Below are 12,837 nucleotides of genomic sequence, written 5' to 3'. Positions count from 1 at the left end.
CTAGGATTAAAAAAACAAAAAAAGGAAAGCATATAAATTGCTGTTAGCATCGATAGAAATGAACTCAACATCCACATCATATAAATTGTACCTCAGGACAGTGTTGGGGCCTCAAGCACTGTCTTTATGACCCTAGGTCACTCAAGGTTAAATCAAGAAGGATTTCTCTTCACCCAACGTGGAATGTAGTTGCATGCTTGAAAAATTCTGCTTTTCATGGTGAATCACAGAGCCTCCCCAATGTTTTATGGTTTGTTGAGCACTGCTGCTCCACCTGTGAGGGGCTGGGTTGTGCAGCTGACAAACCTTTTGTGTGCACTGAGTCCCTCTATCACCACAGGGAGGCCTATAAAAAGGCTTGCCATAAAAGCACTGAACAGTTATACAGGACTTTGTGAACCTGGAGCTCTGAATGATTTTTCTCCAATAGTCAACTTTGAAACTGCAATGACAGCTTGTGATAAAGGCTAAAGGACTGCTCCAGGCCCCAAACCCTGCAGCTGTATTTCACCAAGAAAACACGAATTGCAAGATTCCTGCTCTGACAGGACACAACAGAGAAGCTCACAGAAAAGATGTGCAAAGTCATGGTGCTGTCCCAGCACAAACCACCATGTGGCTCTTCAGCCTCACAGTCAGATCAAACCTGGGCAGGCAGGAATAAAAGAAAACAGACAAAGAGAGAGAAAAAAAATTAGAGAGTGAGAGAGTGCACAGAAAGGTAAAGCCATTCTTCAGCCTGTTGAGTCACATCAGAGACTGTAAGAAGAACCCTTCAGACTATTTCAGCACAAGGTACTACATGAAAGGGTTAAAATGTTGTCAGCTCTGCTCTCAACAGTTGTGCAACCACAAGAAAAACACCAATGCAATCTACTGCTTTCTGATGAGCACCTACTCAGGACCATTTCAGGTAAGGTGGGTGGAACAGGAATATTTTAAAATATTGTAAAAAATGTGCCAAAAAAAGTGTAGTTTACACGTAATACATGAATGAGAGCAAAGGAAAGGAAAAGGCAGCTTTAATGCCTCATTTGATGATTTTACTGTCCAAATTCTGCCACAAACAGCTTTGTATAATGTCTGTTTTTACAGGGCTCCTCATACTCCTCAGCACAGTACTTCATGTTGCTATGCCATACCAGGGAAGTTCTGTCTGGAGCCTACAGTCTCTCTGGGATTTTTTGCTGTTTATTTGATGATACAGTAACAAAGCCATGCCCCACAGATGAGTTGTGCAATTCTAAAGTGGAGACTCAGAAGAGAAATGACCATTTTTCATATTGACCACCTGGATATTACCTTCTGAGACTTCCTCAGTGAAATCTGGGAGTCCTTCTGCTCTACTCATGAATCACCTGTTCCTGCTGGCCTTACTGCTGCTGAGGACAGCCAGCACCATGCTTTGTCACCTGGGAGTATCTTAGACAAAAAGACTGAATTTTCTAATTAATAATTAAGCAAACAAGTTTTAAACAATAAAGACTTAGATGCTTTGCTACCTTAATTAGTAAGGTAGCTGGGGATTTCATGGCAGGTCATTCTCATTCATATCTTCATTCTCAAGACATAATTAGTGTACTTGAAGCATGACCTCTGCTTATATTAGTTCAGCCTTTGGTGCCAGAAGGCTGAGTGCTCACTGAGGACCTGAAAGGATTATAATCCTGTCTCAGTAACACCACATATTTACAGCAAATGGCTGTTTCAAACATGATGGTTTGTGTACTGTAGCATCAACTGTCCTAATTCAGAATACTGAATCCGTGTCAGGAATCAGAGAATCTTCCAACAGTGACCTCTGTAACCACATGTGAGGTGTGATGTAAGAAGTCATGTGGTGGAAAAAAACAACTACTACTCCATTATACCTGACACAGTCATTCAGGGGACAGCTTAGCAAGAAGGATGGCAGAATTAATAAATTTGGCTTAAGGATTGCACAACTTTGTGCTGCTCTCCATCTCCTCTCAGAACCTCTGAAAAATGAACAAAACCCAGCCAAGCTGTGATGATAAATGCTTTTTTGTGGTGCAAGGTTAATCCGATAAAGCTTTACAAAATGTGGTATATGTTCAAAACAAAAGAAAGTAACAGCTGACAGATAGGAGTTACAGCTAGATGGATACCACAGGTCTTACCTGAAGGTGATATTGCTAGAATTCCTTCCTCTTACAGTGCTGTTTCTCCCATACCAGCTTCACTCATGGCTTGGGTTCAGAAGCAGTATTTGTCTGTAAGTGGTAATAGAGATAGGGATCTTGGTGCATTTTTTCTGCTTTTTAGTGTCTTCAACTCATGTCTCTAACGTGTATCCTGACAGAACATCTCCACGGTCTAGTTCCCTGCCAGGCTAAGCCAAGGCTGGAGTTGAAAAATCCACCACCTTTATCAGTTCTGAAGGCTCTGTGACAGCAGGAGAGTCCACAGTTTGCAGATGTGAATGCAGAGCTGGTCCCATCTCAGGATGCCAAACCTGCAGGGTTTTGGGGTATAAAATGAGCCTTAAGAAACACAGAGAAAATTCTGTCCAGCAAAGCAATGTGGTTCCTAACATGGCACATAATGGAGACACCGTTTCAAGGTTGGCCATTTAAAAAAACCCTCAAACATTCTGGCACAGAATCATCTGGAATCTGCTGTGAGCACTGCCCACCACTCATTTTCCACATGTGCTTAGAAGAGGTGTTTAGCATTAGAGGTTTGCTTCTGTCTCTTCCTAGCTGGCTGGTGAGCTCTGCAGTACATTTCCTCCGACCTGTTTCCTATGACTCTGAGTCCCTTGTGTCTCTTCTTGTTTAATAAATCCCTCCTACAGTCCTGTGGGAAGTAGTCAGGTGATATGTGGACTGGGATTAGGGAATGTGCTTACTAACTTGCAAGATCCTATTAATGTTATTCAAGTTTATTTGCCAAAGATTACAGTACCCCAATTATTAGTCATTTAAAAAAATACAGATTTTTGTATCTTGCTTTTTGCTCTTTAGCCCACTTTGCAGCAGCCTCCATTATATATGAGAAGAGCAAAAGATGGACTGTTAAAAAAATCTGTATGTTTTCAATCAAAAGAATAGAGAGTTGTGTATCCAAATACAAGTTCTGCTCTGAAATTCTCAGCTAAAATGCAACAACCTTCCCCCTGGCACCCAGAAGTCATCCAGTGCAGCATGCCATAACAAACTTGATGCTAATGGCTTTTATACAAGGCTCTCATTTGAGCACAGGGGGTCATAAGGAATACAGTGCATATGCACAGAGAATATTCTCCTCTCCTAAGCCTAATGTGAGATAATGCAGGTCTTCAAATAGGCAAAGAATCATAGCTCCAGGCTTTAAATTGGTTTTGTGTTGTCTTCTGATGTAAAGGAGCCTGAATGCTTTCCCATCTGAGTAACTATTTGACCTCAAGGCTTTCAGCTACAACATAGAATTCTCTGGTTTTTTAGCTATACTGGCTTCCACACTTGGCCATTTTTTTTTCTGAATTATGTGCAGCTACTAAGACCCACTTCAGTATCTATTACAGGATTCCATCAATAGTTTAGGCTATTTACTTATGGCATCTAACAGTCTTTTTTTTTGTAAAATGCTTTAGTCGTATAGAGAAAGAAGTCTCTGTAACAGGCACAAAATAAAATCTGCCCATTTGAGCATTTTTGAGGCTACTGTAATCCTTTGTAGTTTGTGATATTGATCAGTTCAGAACAAGGCACAGGTTCTTTACTATTAAAAATCCAGTATTAAAAATGTAAGCAACTTTCATTAATCTCACGGGAGTTTTCTTTTAAAAGGGTTGATGAGCATAGTAACATATGACAAATTATATTATTTGTCATACATTAGGGCCTTTGGCAACCTCAGTTTGAACCTTAAGTACCAAAGCTACCTACACCTCAGAACACCTTCACCATGCTGATCTCTGCTGTTTGCAGATATTTAATTCCTCCCAGCTGGGAATCTCTGTGTCCTTTTTTAATAGTTACAAAGGGATCACTAATTTAATTTTTTATTGCTTTTGAACTGAGATAAACCAAGAAGATGAAAAGGAGAAACAAAACCCAAGAGATGGCTACAGTTGCTTATCACCCTCTGACTGAGGCCCAGCCTGTTCCTGAGCAGTGACTGGCAGCCCCCAGCCAATTCTCCCCAGTTTGTACACTGAGCATGATAGTCTCTGATATAAGAATATCCCTCTGGCCACTCTGGGCCAGCTGTCCTGGCCACGCTCCCTCCCAGCTTGTTGTGCACCTGCTCACTGGCAGAGCATGGGAAACTGAATAGTCCTTTAATATGAGAAAACACTACTTAGCTACAAAATCCAAAACAGCGTTGTACTAGCTACTAAGAATAAAATTAACTTTATCTCAGCAGAAACCAGGACAATACCATGAGTGGTTGCAATTTAATTAATGAGAAATCCCAACATTTTGAATGAGACAGAGGAAAGAATCCAAGAAAGAACCAAAATATTAACAGAAAAAGAAGAGCAACAGTCTGATTAGTCAGATGCTCCTGCTGCTGATAGGAACACTCCCATGTGTTGCACAAGCTGTGATAAGCATGGATCATACGGTTGCTATCTGATGGATACAACAAAATCAGCCACTTGCTCAAGTCAGTTCTGGTCTAATTCAGGAAAAAGCAGTCAAAATTAGACACCCAAACCCATAGGTGTGACTTTCAGAGGTGCTGTATGTTCTGGCCTCTCGTTGCTGCTTGTGGATAACAAGCCACAAGCAACTTTTGTGAGACACTTCTCTCAGAGGCTCTACACAGAGGGAACTCAAACTAGCACAGAACAATCACAATCTATTGACTCCAAATTGTGTGCACGTGTTATATTTGTATGTATAAAGAAATATATGTATGCATAACAGGAAGTCAAGGAGGGTAACTTGTTCATTTCAATTTATTCATGTTCATAATGTTTTTCTAAAGACTATTTCTTTGCCATCTTGGTCACTTCATATGTTTAAACATTTCAATTATTGCACTTATTTTGAAAATGAGCTCTTTCTGCAGTGCATTACAGACTAGCTCAGAAACGCCTTCCCTAATCCATAGGAAGTTTGGACAAAAAATGCAAAGTTTTAGATAAAAAGTTATATATATTGCTTGACATTGAAGATTTTCTTTCTTAAATGTTTCAATAACCCAGACTTGCTGTTTGCCTTGTATATCCTGTGATGCACTCTGGCCTTGGGAATGGGGACTAGAAAATTGCTGTCACTGGGGATCAAATATAGGAACAAGAGGTCTCACAGGATAGTTTGAGCTGGACTTGTAAAGCCCATCTAGTCCAATCCCCCTGCAATAAAGAGGGACAGCTTCAACTAGATCAGGTATCTGAACTGTAACTCCCAGAAGATAGTTCAGCAGTGTTTTCCAACTAAATTAGTTTTAGACAGAATGGTTTTGGTTGGAAGAAACCTTAAAGATTATCTCCTTCCAATCCTCTGCCATGAGCAGGGACATCTCCCACCAGACCAGGTTGCTCAGAGCCCCATCCAACCTGTTCTGGAACACTTCCAGGGATGGAGCAACCACAGCTTCTCTGGACAACCTGTTCCAGTGCCTCACCACCCTCACAGTACGGAATTCTTCCTAATGTTAATCCAAACATACCTTTGAAGCCATTGCCCCTTTTTCTATCACTACATTCCTCTGCAGACAGTGATTTTTCAGATTCAGCACAAAGGCTCCACTGTCCTTTCTTCCTAAGGTTTTGGCTGTAATGCAGCCACTGGCTTTCTCCAACACCACGTTTTCTTCCTCTGTCTCCTCCATACTGTCCTTGATGTGACTTTGGGCCTTGGCTTTGCCAAGGGAACCTTGATGCTTGCAGTGTGCTTGGTTCTTCACAGTGACACTGTGTGTAGCAAAAAGCTCGAGGACAGATTCTTCAGTGATTGGAAAATCTGGAAAGAACATAAGACATTTGAAGGCCGCAGCTGCAAATATAACTTGACACCTATCCCGTATCTGTGAGTTCCCAGAAAAAGTGGTGCAAAACTGGGCCCCTCACACACTCCTTCATGTTTTTACTATTAGAATTTGGTGTTTTGTGAAAGTCTTCAGGGACACCCAAAATTTTCTCTTATACTTTGATTGATCGTGTTTTGATTCAGCTGATTTAGTTCTGTTTCTTATACAGTGAGTCACCTGCCCTCCTCTAGTTGTTCACCTCAGCAGAAAAAGAGGGAGCTCTGGGAAGTAGCAAATTCCAAAGCTCCTCACTTTCCCAGGACCTGGAGATTTGATTCCAGGCAGTTTCTTGGTTTTGTAAAGCACCTTTCTGCTGTTCTTCCCTAAAGTCCCATGGGGATATATACCTAAGATCACATTAAAGATAGTAGAATCAAAGTTAGTAAAGAAAATACTCCCTCATTTGTAGCTGAGTAATATGGGGGCATGATAAGGATGTCTTCCACATGGTAACAAAACCCAAAACAAAACCATCCGGTTCATGTTGCTATCTTATTGCAGAGGTTCCATACTGTTGTCTCCTTATCACAAAGGTTCCATACCTTCTGGGTGTTTTCTTGTGGGCATCTCCTCAGAGCACTGACTCTTTCTCCTTCACAAAGCAGCCACTGACTCCAGTTCCCCTCTCACCCAGCCACCCCACTCACTTATAGCATCTTCTTCTCATGGTTACAGCTGTGGCCTGTTAAAGTCAGGCCTGTTCCTAAGCTTTGATAATTGGCCCAGCTGCAACCCCTTACTCCTAGGGGTAAGATTACTTTTTACACTTTATTTTCTTATATTCTATCCCACTACAGATTCCCAGTACCTGAAGGGAGCCGACAAGAGAGATGGGAGAAATTATTTACTAGGGCATGTAGTGTCAGGACAAGGGATAAAGGCTTCAAACTGAAAGAGAGTAGGTTTAGATTTGATATTTTGGAGAAATTCTTTACTGTGAGGGTGGTGAGGCACTGGAACAGGTTGCCCAGACAAGCTGTGGATGTCCCACCCTTGACAGTGCTCAAGGCCACAGGACAGATGTGGGCTCTGAGCAACCTGTCTAGTGAAAGATTGGAACTAGATGATTTTTAAGGTCCCTTCTAACCTGAGCTATTCTATGATTTTTAATATATTTGTTGTTTTTTCTTTGTTTTTGTCACATGTGTTGTTTTAGAAACCACAATTCTGTGCTGATACTCAGGAAAATCAGCTCTCCCCATACCAAAGCTTTGCTGTGGATGTGTTTTCACTGCAGCAGAGTGTGATAACCATTCAGTGGGGCACGCACAGCACCCGTACTCCCGTGTGTCCCGCCTGTGGTTTTATCCTGCTGCCCTGATCCAGCCGAGGCTTTTCGCCACGCCGAACGCCCATCTGGCGCCATCTGCCTGCCAAGAGCCGAGCCATACACACAGCTTCCTTCCAGTCATCATTTCAGAAAACGTGCTTTGCTTGTTCCTCACGACATCAGCGTTTGAAGCAAAGGCTCAGGCTCAAATTCTTGACTTATCGACTTAAAAGCAACAGTAGGGCTGTACCATTGTCTCCCCTCGGGGAACAAAGAAGCAGCAGGAAGAGGTTTTGCTTGTGCACACAGACAAGCCTGTAAAATGCTACTGGCCCAGGTGAGGAGCCCTGGTGAAGCACTGATTCTGCAGGTGTTTGTGTACGCCTGGTAAAGAGCAGGAAGGACACAGGGTGGCTACATCCACTGGCAAGTCTGCCCCCTGCTCCTCTCCCAGTTGGTCAGTGATGAGTTTGTGGGTGGTTCCTTGCTTCACTATCCAAATCCTTTCCAAGCCTGTCACCCAGCAAAAAGACTGAGGCAGGAAACAACACAGACTGCAATGAACAGAATTTCCAGCCATGTCCCTGAATCCTATGATCAGAGTTTCCTGCCCTAAGATGTCCAAGCTGTCAGGATTTCTGGCTCCTACTCAGGTAAAGTGATCCATGGAAAAATGAACCAGTATTTCATGGATCTGTGCATCTGCCTAGAGGAGCCACATGGTATATGCTGAAGGGTGTGCATTTGCATGCAGAGGATACATTTACTGATTACTCTGGGAATCAGAGACCAGGAGAAGGGTGGGTGGTAAAAAGCCAACCTTGTGGGAAAGGGTGTGAGCCTGCAGGCTGAGAAATGGGTTAGCAAATGTGAAAGCATCTTCACAGGAGACTGCAAAGGAAAATTTTGACAAAGCCAAGATCCAAAGCCAAAACTTAGTAAGACTGAGACAGTAGTAGTGTGGGAAGGATACGATCTGTTCTCATCTGATCTGTCCATCTGTTTGTCCTCAATTAGAAGCCCTTTATCAACACCATGCCAAGTCTCATTAGGGTTTTGCAGCCTTTCCTTATACTGATCATTCCATGGGCATTTTACCTATTTGCCTTCTTGAGCCATATTTCTCCCATCTTTGCATCATTTAGGACAACACAGATTGTCAGGATCCCCAATTGAAAATATGAACATCACATGCTTTATGGCTGCAAATGTCATAGAATCATAGAATAGCTCTAGCTCAAGTTGAAAGGGACCTACAAGGATCATCGATTTCAATTATCTGCTTCTTGCAGGACTGCCCAAAACTAAACCATATGACTAAACAACTCCTTAAACTCTGACAGGTTTGGTACTGTGTCTCTGGAAAAAATCACAGTGGAAGCATATGAACAAAAAATTGTTCAGAATTGTCAACTGAGTACTTCAAACACCAAGAAGGTGTTGAACAGCAGGGAGATCTCCTAACAAAATGGGCAGATCACAGGATGAAAGTGGTTTAGTAAATTGGAAGAAATTCTGTGAAGAAAGCGGGATGGAAAATGGTTGTTCCTAAGTAGTTTTCCCTCTCCTTTTTATGTGTTCACTGAAGGGAATGCAGCTATAGGAATCCAGAAGCAGAAGAGTGCCCCTTGGCACTGCTCCATTCTCATAGCTGGTACAGAGGAGCTGACACACCAGCCAAACACTCCCTCTACTGCCTACACAATATTTGTATCTGAACTCTGATGGGCAAAGATGAATCAGTAACTAAGACACCAGACTACAGTTCCAGCGTGCACAGGAGTCAGAGGCAGCTCAGACACAGCTTCCAGGTTAGCTGTGCCACACAAGTGGTTTCTGTCACACAGGAATGACCAGGGATGGCCCCTGCCCTGCACTGTCCCATCAGACACCCTGGCCATGGCCCACAGAAGGCACTCAGACACCAGGCCTGGTACCCATCCTGCAGCAGCCTGACACAGAAAATGCAGGACCAGCCTCACATGTCAGGGGTGGGCACTAGGGCAGATCCATCCTCCATGTGAGAAAATCTGCCTGCCCTCAGAGCTGAGCTTCTTTTGGCCCCTGAAGTTTCCTTTCCACCATACCACCAAGAGAATGGTCAGCAGTTACTGAGCTTGTGAAGAATGCACTGCTATCATTTTATCTTCCTCCTGTGTAGGCAATTTCAAAATGGTCTTAAAATACTTTTAATAGAAAGCACCTGGGCATAGTTCAAAGCTGGTCCACATCTAGCAGAAGTCATCTCAAAGATTAACAGCCAATAAAATCTACAACCTAACTTTGAAATTCTCCTCCAGCCTATGCTGAGAGCATGAAGCTAAATTTTCCAACTTTTCTTCCTGGTTTTCTTAACAGCTGTGTGTATTTCTGTAAAGATAATAGACTAAAGTTTACAGCATCAATAATGCTACTGCAAAATTAATTCACAAAACAAATGTGATATTAATCATTTACCAGCCTCCTGTTGTGCTGCTGGTCCTCAGCAGACTGCAGTCAAGTCCAAGTCCCATGGGTCACTTTAAAGAATCAGGATAAGAATTCATTAGGGCAATCCTGACTAAAACAAAACATGCAATACATTTTATTAGCCTGGTTTAGGTGACAGGTGTAAGGACTTAAATGAAAGATTTACTGCTTTATGCTTCTACCACTTCATACTGCAAAAAAGTCCTTCATTATTACCCTCATACTACCAACAGAAGGTACAGACTAACAGCTTATTCCATGTTAAACAATAAAAAGATTGCAGATCAGTGTTATTTTACAAGTTTCCTAGGTGTTTCAGCAAAGCAGCACTGCTCCACTGGAGAGTTTCACACAGAAAAACAGTGTAAAGACTAAATATTCCTCTTCCTCTCTTGAGTCATCCCCACTTACCTCCCACAGCTGCACTGGCACTGCTGTACTGCTCCTTAGGGTCACTGTCTCGTGTACCCTGTGGTCACTGTGCAACCTCCCCAGTCTCTCAGCCCAGCTGCATGAAATGGTAAGCTCTGCTCTCTCCCCTTCCTGCCTCCTGGTCTACTCAGGAGACCTCTCTATCACTCATCCATTTTTCATCCCCTTCAGGGTGACACCTTCAGGAGCTAGCACACACTCCAGGCAGGCTTTTCCCTTCCTCTTCACTTGGGTGTTTTGAGATTGCTGACAAACTGAATTGGAATTCCTGAGAAATGGGAAGGGATGGGCAAGAAGAATACCAGCAAGTACATTAGATATCAAAACAGGTGTCTTTGTCCTTGCAGGATATAACATGGGCTTCTGTGCAAGAGAGATTCCAGGCCTGGGACTTTACTTGCAGTGTGAAAAAGAGGTCTTGATGCTCCTCTGCTTGCCTGTCACACTAGCTTTACAAGACTGTGGATTCCAATTTTGTCAGCCCAAGCTCTGGGGTTTTGTGTTTTTGCTTTATGAATAATGCAGCTCAAATCTTGCTGTCTCTCATGTGATCCACCCCCTGTGCAATGATGTTTACTTTCCATCACTTATGATCAATGAAGAGCAGATTGTTCTGTACTAGACCTTCAGTCTTAACACCCAAGCCTTTAAAGTAACTGGGCTGAACACCCTTTATTTTGACAGTGTGGGCCAATCCATCATCAATTGCATCATCATTCATACTTATCATCCCACTTTGGCTCTTTCTCATTGAACTTCTAAATGAAGCTTTGCACTTTCTTTACCAGGAAGATTCCAAGCACTGCTGTCTGTGGTTCACTTTTAATAGTCTCAGTTCTGTCAGGAGTTAAGGAACACACCTGTTAAAATACCAAAAAGACAAACATTCAAAAAAGACAAAAGACAAACAGTCTGTTATTTTTCATTCTTTATATCCAAATTCTTACACTACACAGCAAAATGTCAGTGAAATACTTTTGATTTCTCGATTGGTAGCAGAAAGATAAATTCACTCCTTCAACTTCAGTAGAAATTACGCTAACTATAAGCTCATAATGCTCACTAAAAGTTGCACATAATCCTATAAAGCTGTTTACCAATAGACACACAGCTTTTCTGTTCTGTTCTTCTGTCCCAGCTCTGTTCTTTTTTCTCTCCTTGTCATTGTAAAGTAAATGGTTTCAGGCAACTGCAGAAGACATCTGCAAGCATACCTGGAACCATTTGACAAGCTGAAGGATGACTGCCACATTACTGCTTTACCTGCCAAGAATGCTGCAGTGCCTGGCACAGGATCACTATTTGTTTAAGTAAGGCAATCTACCACACTACCAAACAGCTTGTGCCCAAGCCCTGCCTAGGACTTTAACAAAAAGATAAGTATTATACTTAAAAGATGATGGTAATGGCAAAGCTCACCTTGAAGAGATGGTCCTGCTGTAATAAAAGGTAAGCCAGGCAGGCAGCATCACTGTTACTCAGCACTAACTAAAAGCTACTTTCCTGCATAAAATATGGTGGGTTTTCTTTCAAAAAGCAAGCACACATTTGTTTGGTGATAGGAAGCACATGCAGATGAAAAAAGATTATTATTATGCCCAGGCCCATCCACTCACTCCAGTGAGTGCAAGAGTGTTTGGGCAAATATCACTTGCACTAAAAGGACAGTGCCAAGGTGCATTTTATCAGTCCCATCTTCTCGACTAAAACTGGTCCAAATTCAGTGGTGACTCACACCCCTTCCACACTGACGTCAGTGAAGAATTTGGCTTATTATGTGTAATAACCAGGCTTCAAACTGAAATCTGCTCTCTCTTGAAAGGTGTTTTCATATGGGTGCTCTGGTAATTGCAGGTTGGTTTATGACTTGTACAAGTTAGATTTCTGTTCAAGCCAAAAAAGACTAGTGAATCATGAATGTTGTAGAGACATGTAAGAAAAGATAGTTACAGTTTGGTCCACCAATTCTGACCCTCAAATGTTTGTCTGCAGTTGATGTTGACATTGTACAAAGAACCTCTCAGGTCTGAGAACAAACATTACCTATCACTCTCTGCACAACAGGGTTTCCTGTCAGCCACAGAAGGCTGTAGGTGCTTAGGTCTGCCCCATTCCCACTGTAGATGCACAGTGTATATTTCAAACCTATATGCTTTGTGTTATTTTTTTTCAGGGAACACAAAGGCCCTCCTCCATAATAAGCACAATTCTTGCACCTGTGAAAACACATCCTTCTTTTTGTGCAGCCATAGAGCTCAAAGCCAGCAGGGGGTACATTCTTCAATCCTACTTCACTTCTCTCTACTTGCAAATCTGCCCTTTGCCTAACTCCAGAACTCTTACAAGTTTGGCTGTTAGTAACTGGCCTAGCAATAGGGAAGCCAGACCTCCAGAGCTTTGCTTTAGTCATGATCAAGGATGTTGTGCAGATGGCAAAAGCGTAGGTAGAGAACACTGCAGACTTCTGGCTATCTGTGTCATCTCAGGAGCAGCATTCAGATTAGAAAGAGAAAAAAAACATAGAGAAGAAGCAAGCAGAACCTCCCAGTAGGCTGGGGATATGACAAATGACAAGTGAACTCCTCTTTTTATTTGTGTTTATATCAATGTTATTTTTTTTTTTTTTATTATTACTAAAGAAACTGACCTGTTGAAAATCCAGAATCTCTGAGGGCAGAAAT

The 12,837-nt window shown here is 42.3% G+C and overlaps 1 long non-coding RNA gene across 1 annotated transcript in view; it reads right to left on the bottom strand.

Annotated features, from left to right (window-relative positions):
• The window catches only part of LOC139590317 (uncharacterized), a 40,752-nt gene that overhangs the window by 19,420 nt on the left and 8,495 nt on the right, over window positions 1–12,837 (bottom strand). Inside the window, exons 3-7 of the long non-coding RNA XR_011679299.1 lie at window positions 10,136–11,016; window positions 9,713–9,774; window positions 5,626–5,918; window positions 2,142–2,476; window positions 569–646 (exon numbers count right to left, since the gene is read on the bottom strand). This is a non-coding gene — a long non-coding RNA (uncharacterized lncRNA). The remainder of the gene's footprint in view (window positions 1–568; window positions 647–2,141; window positions 2,477–5,625; window positions 5,919–9,712; window positions 9,775–10,135; window positions 11,017–12,837) is intronic.

This window comes from Agelaius tricolor, unplaced genomic scaffold (assembly GCF_023055355.1).
Source record: "Agelaius tricolor isolate 1412-34295 unplaced genomic scaffold, bAgeTri1.0.p SCAF_5, whole genome shotgun sequence".
NCBI classification, from domain to species: Eukaryota; Metazoa; Chordata; class Aves; order Passeriformes; family Icteridae; genus Agelaius; species Agelaius tricolor.
Note: the sequence above shows the minus strand (reverse complement) of the source record. Positions and strands in the feature narration are given on the sequence as shown.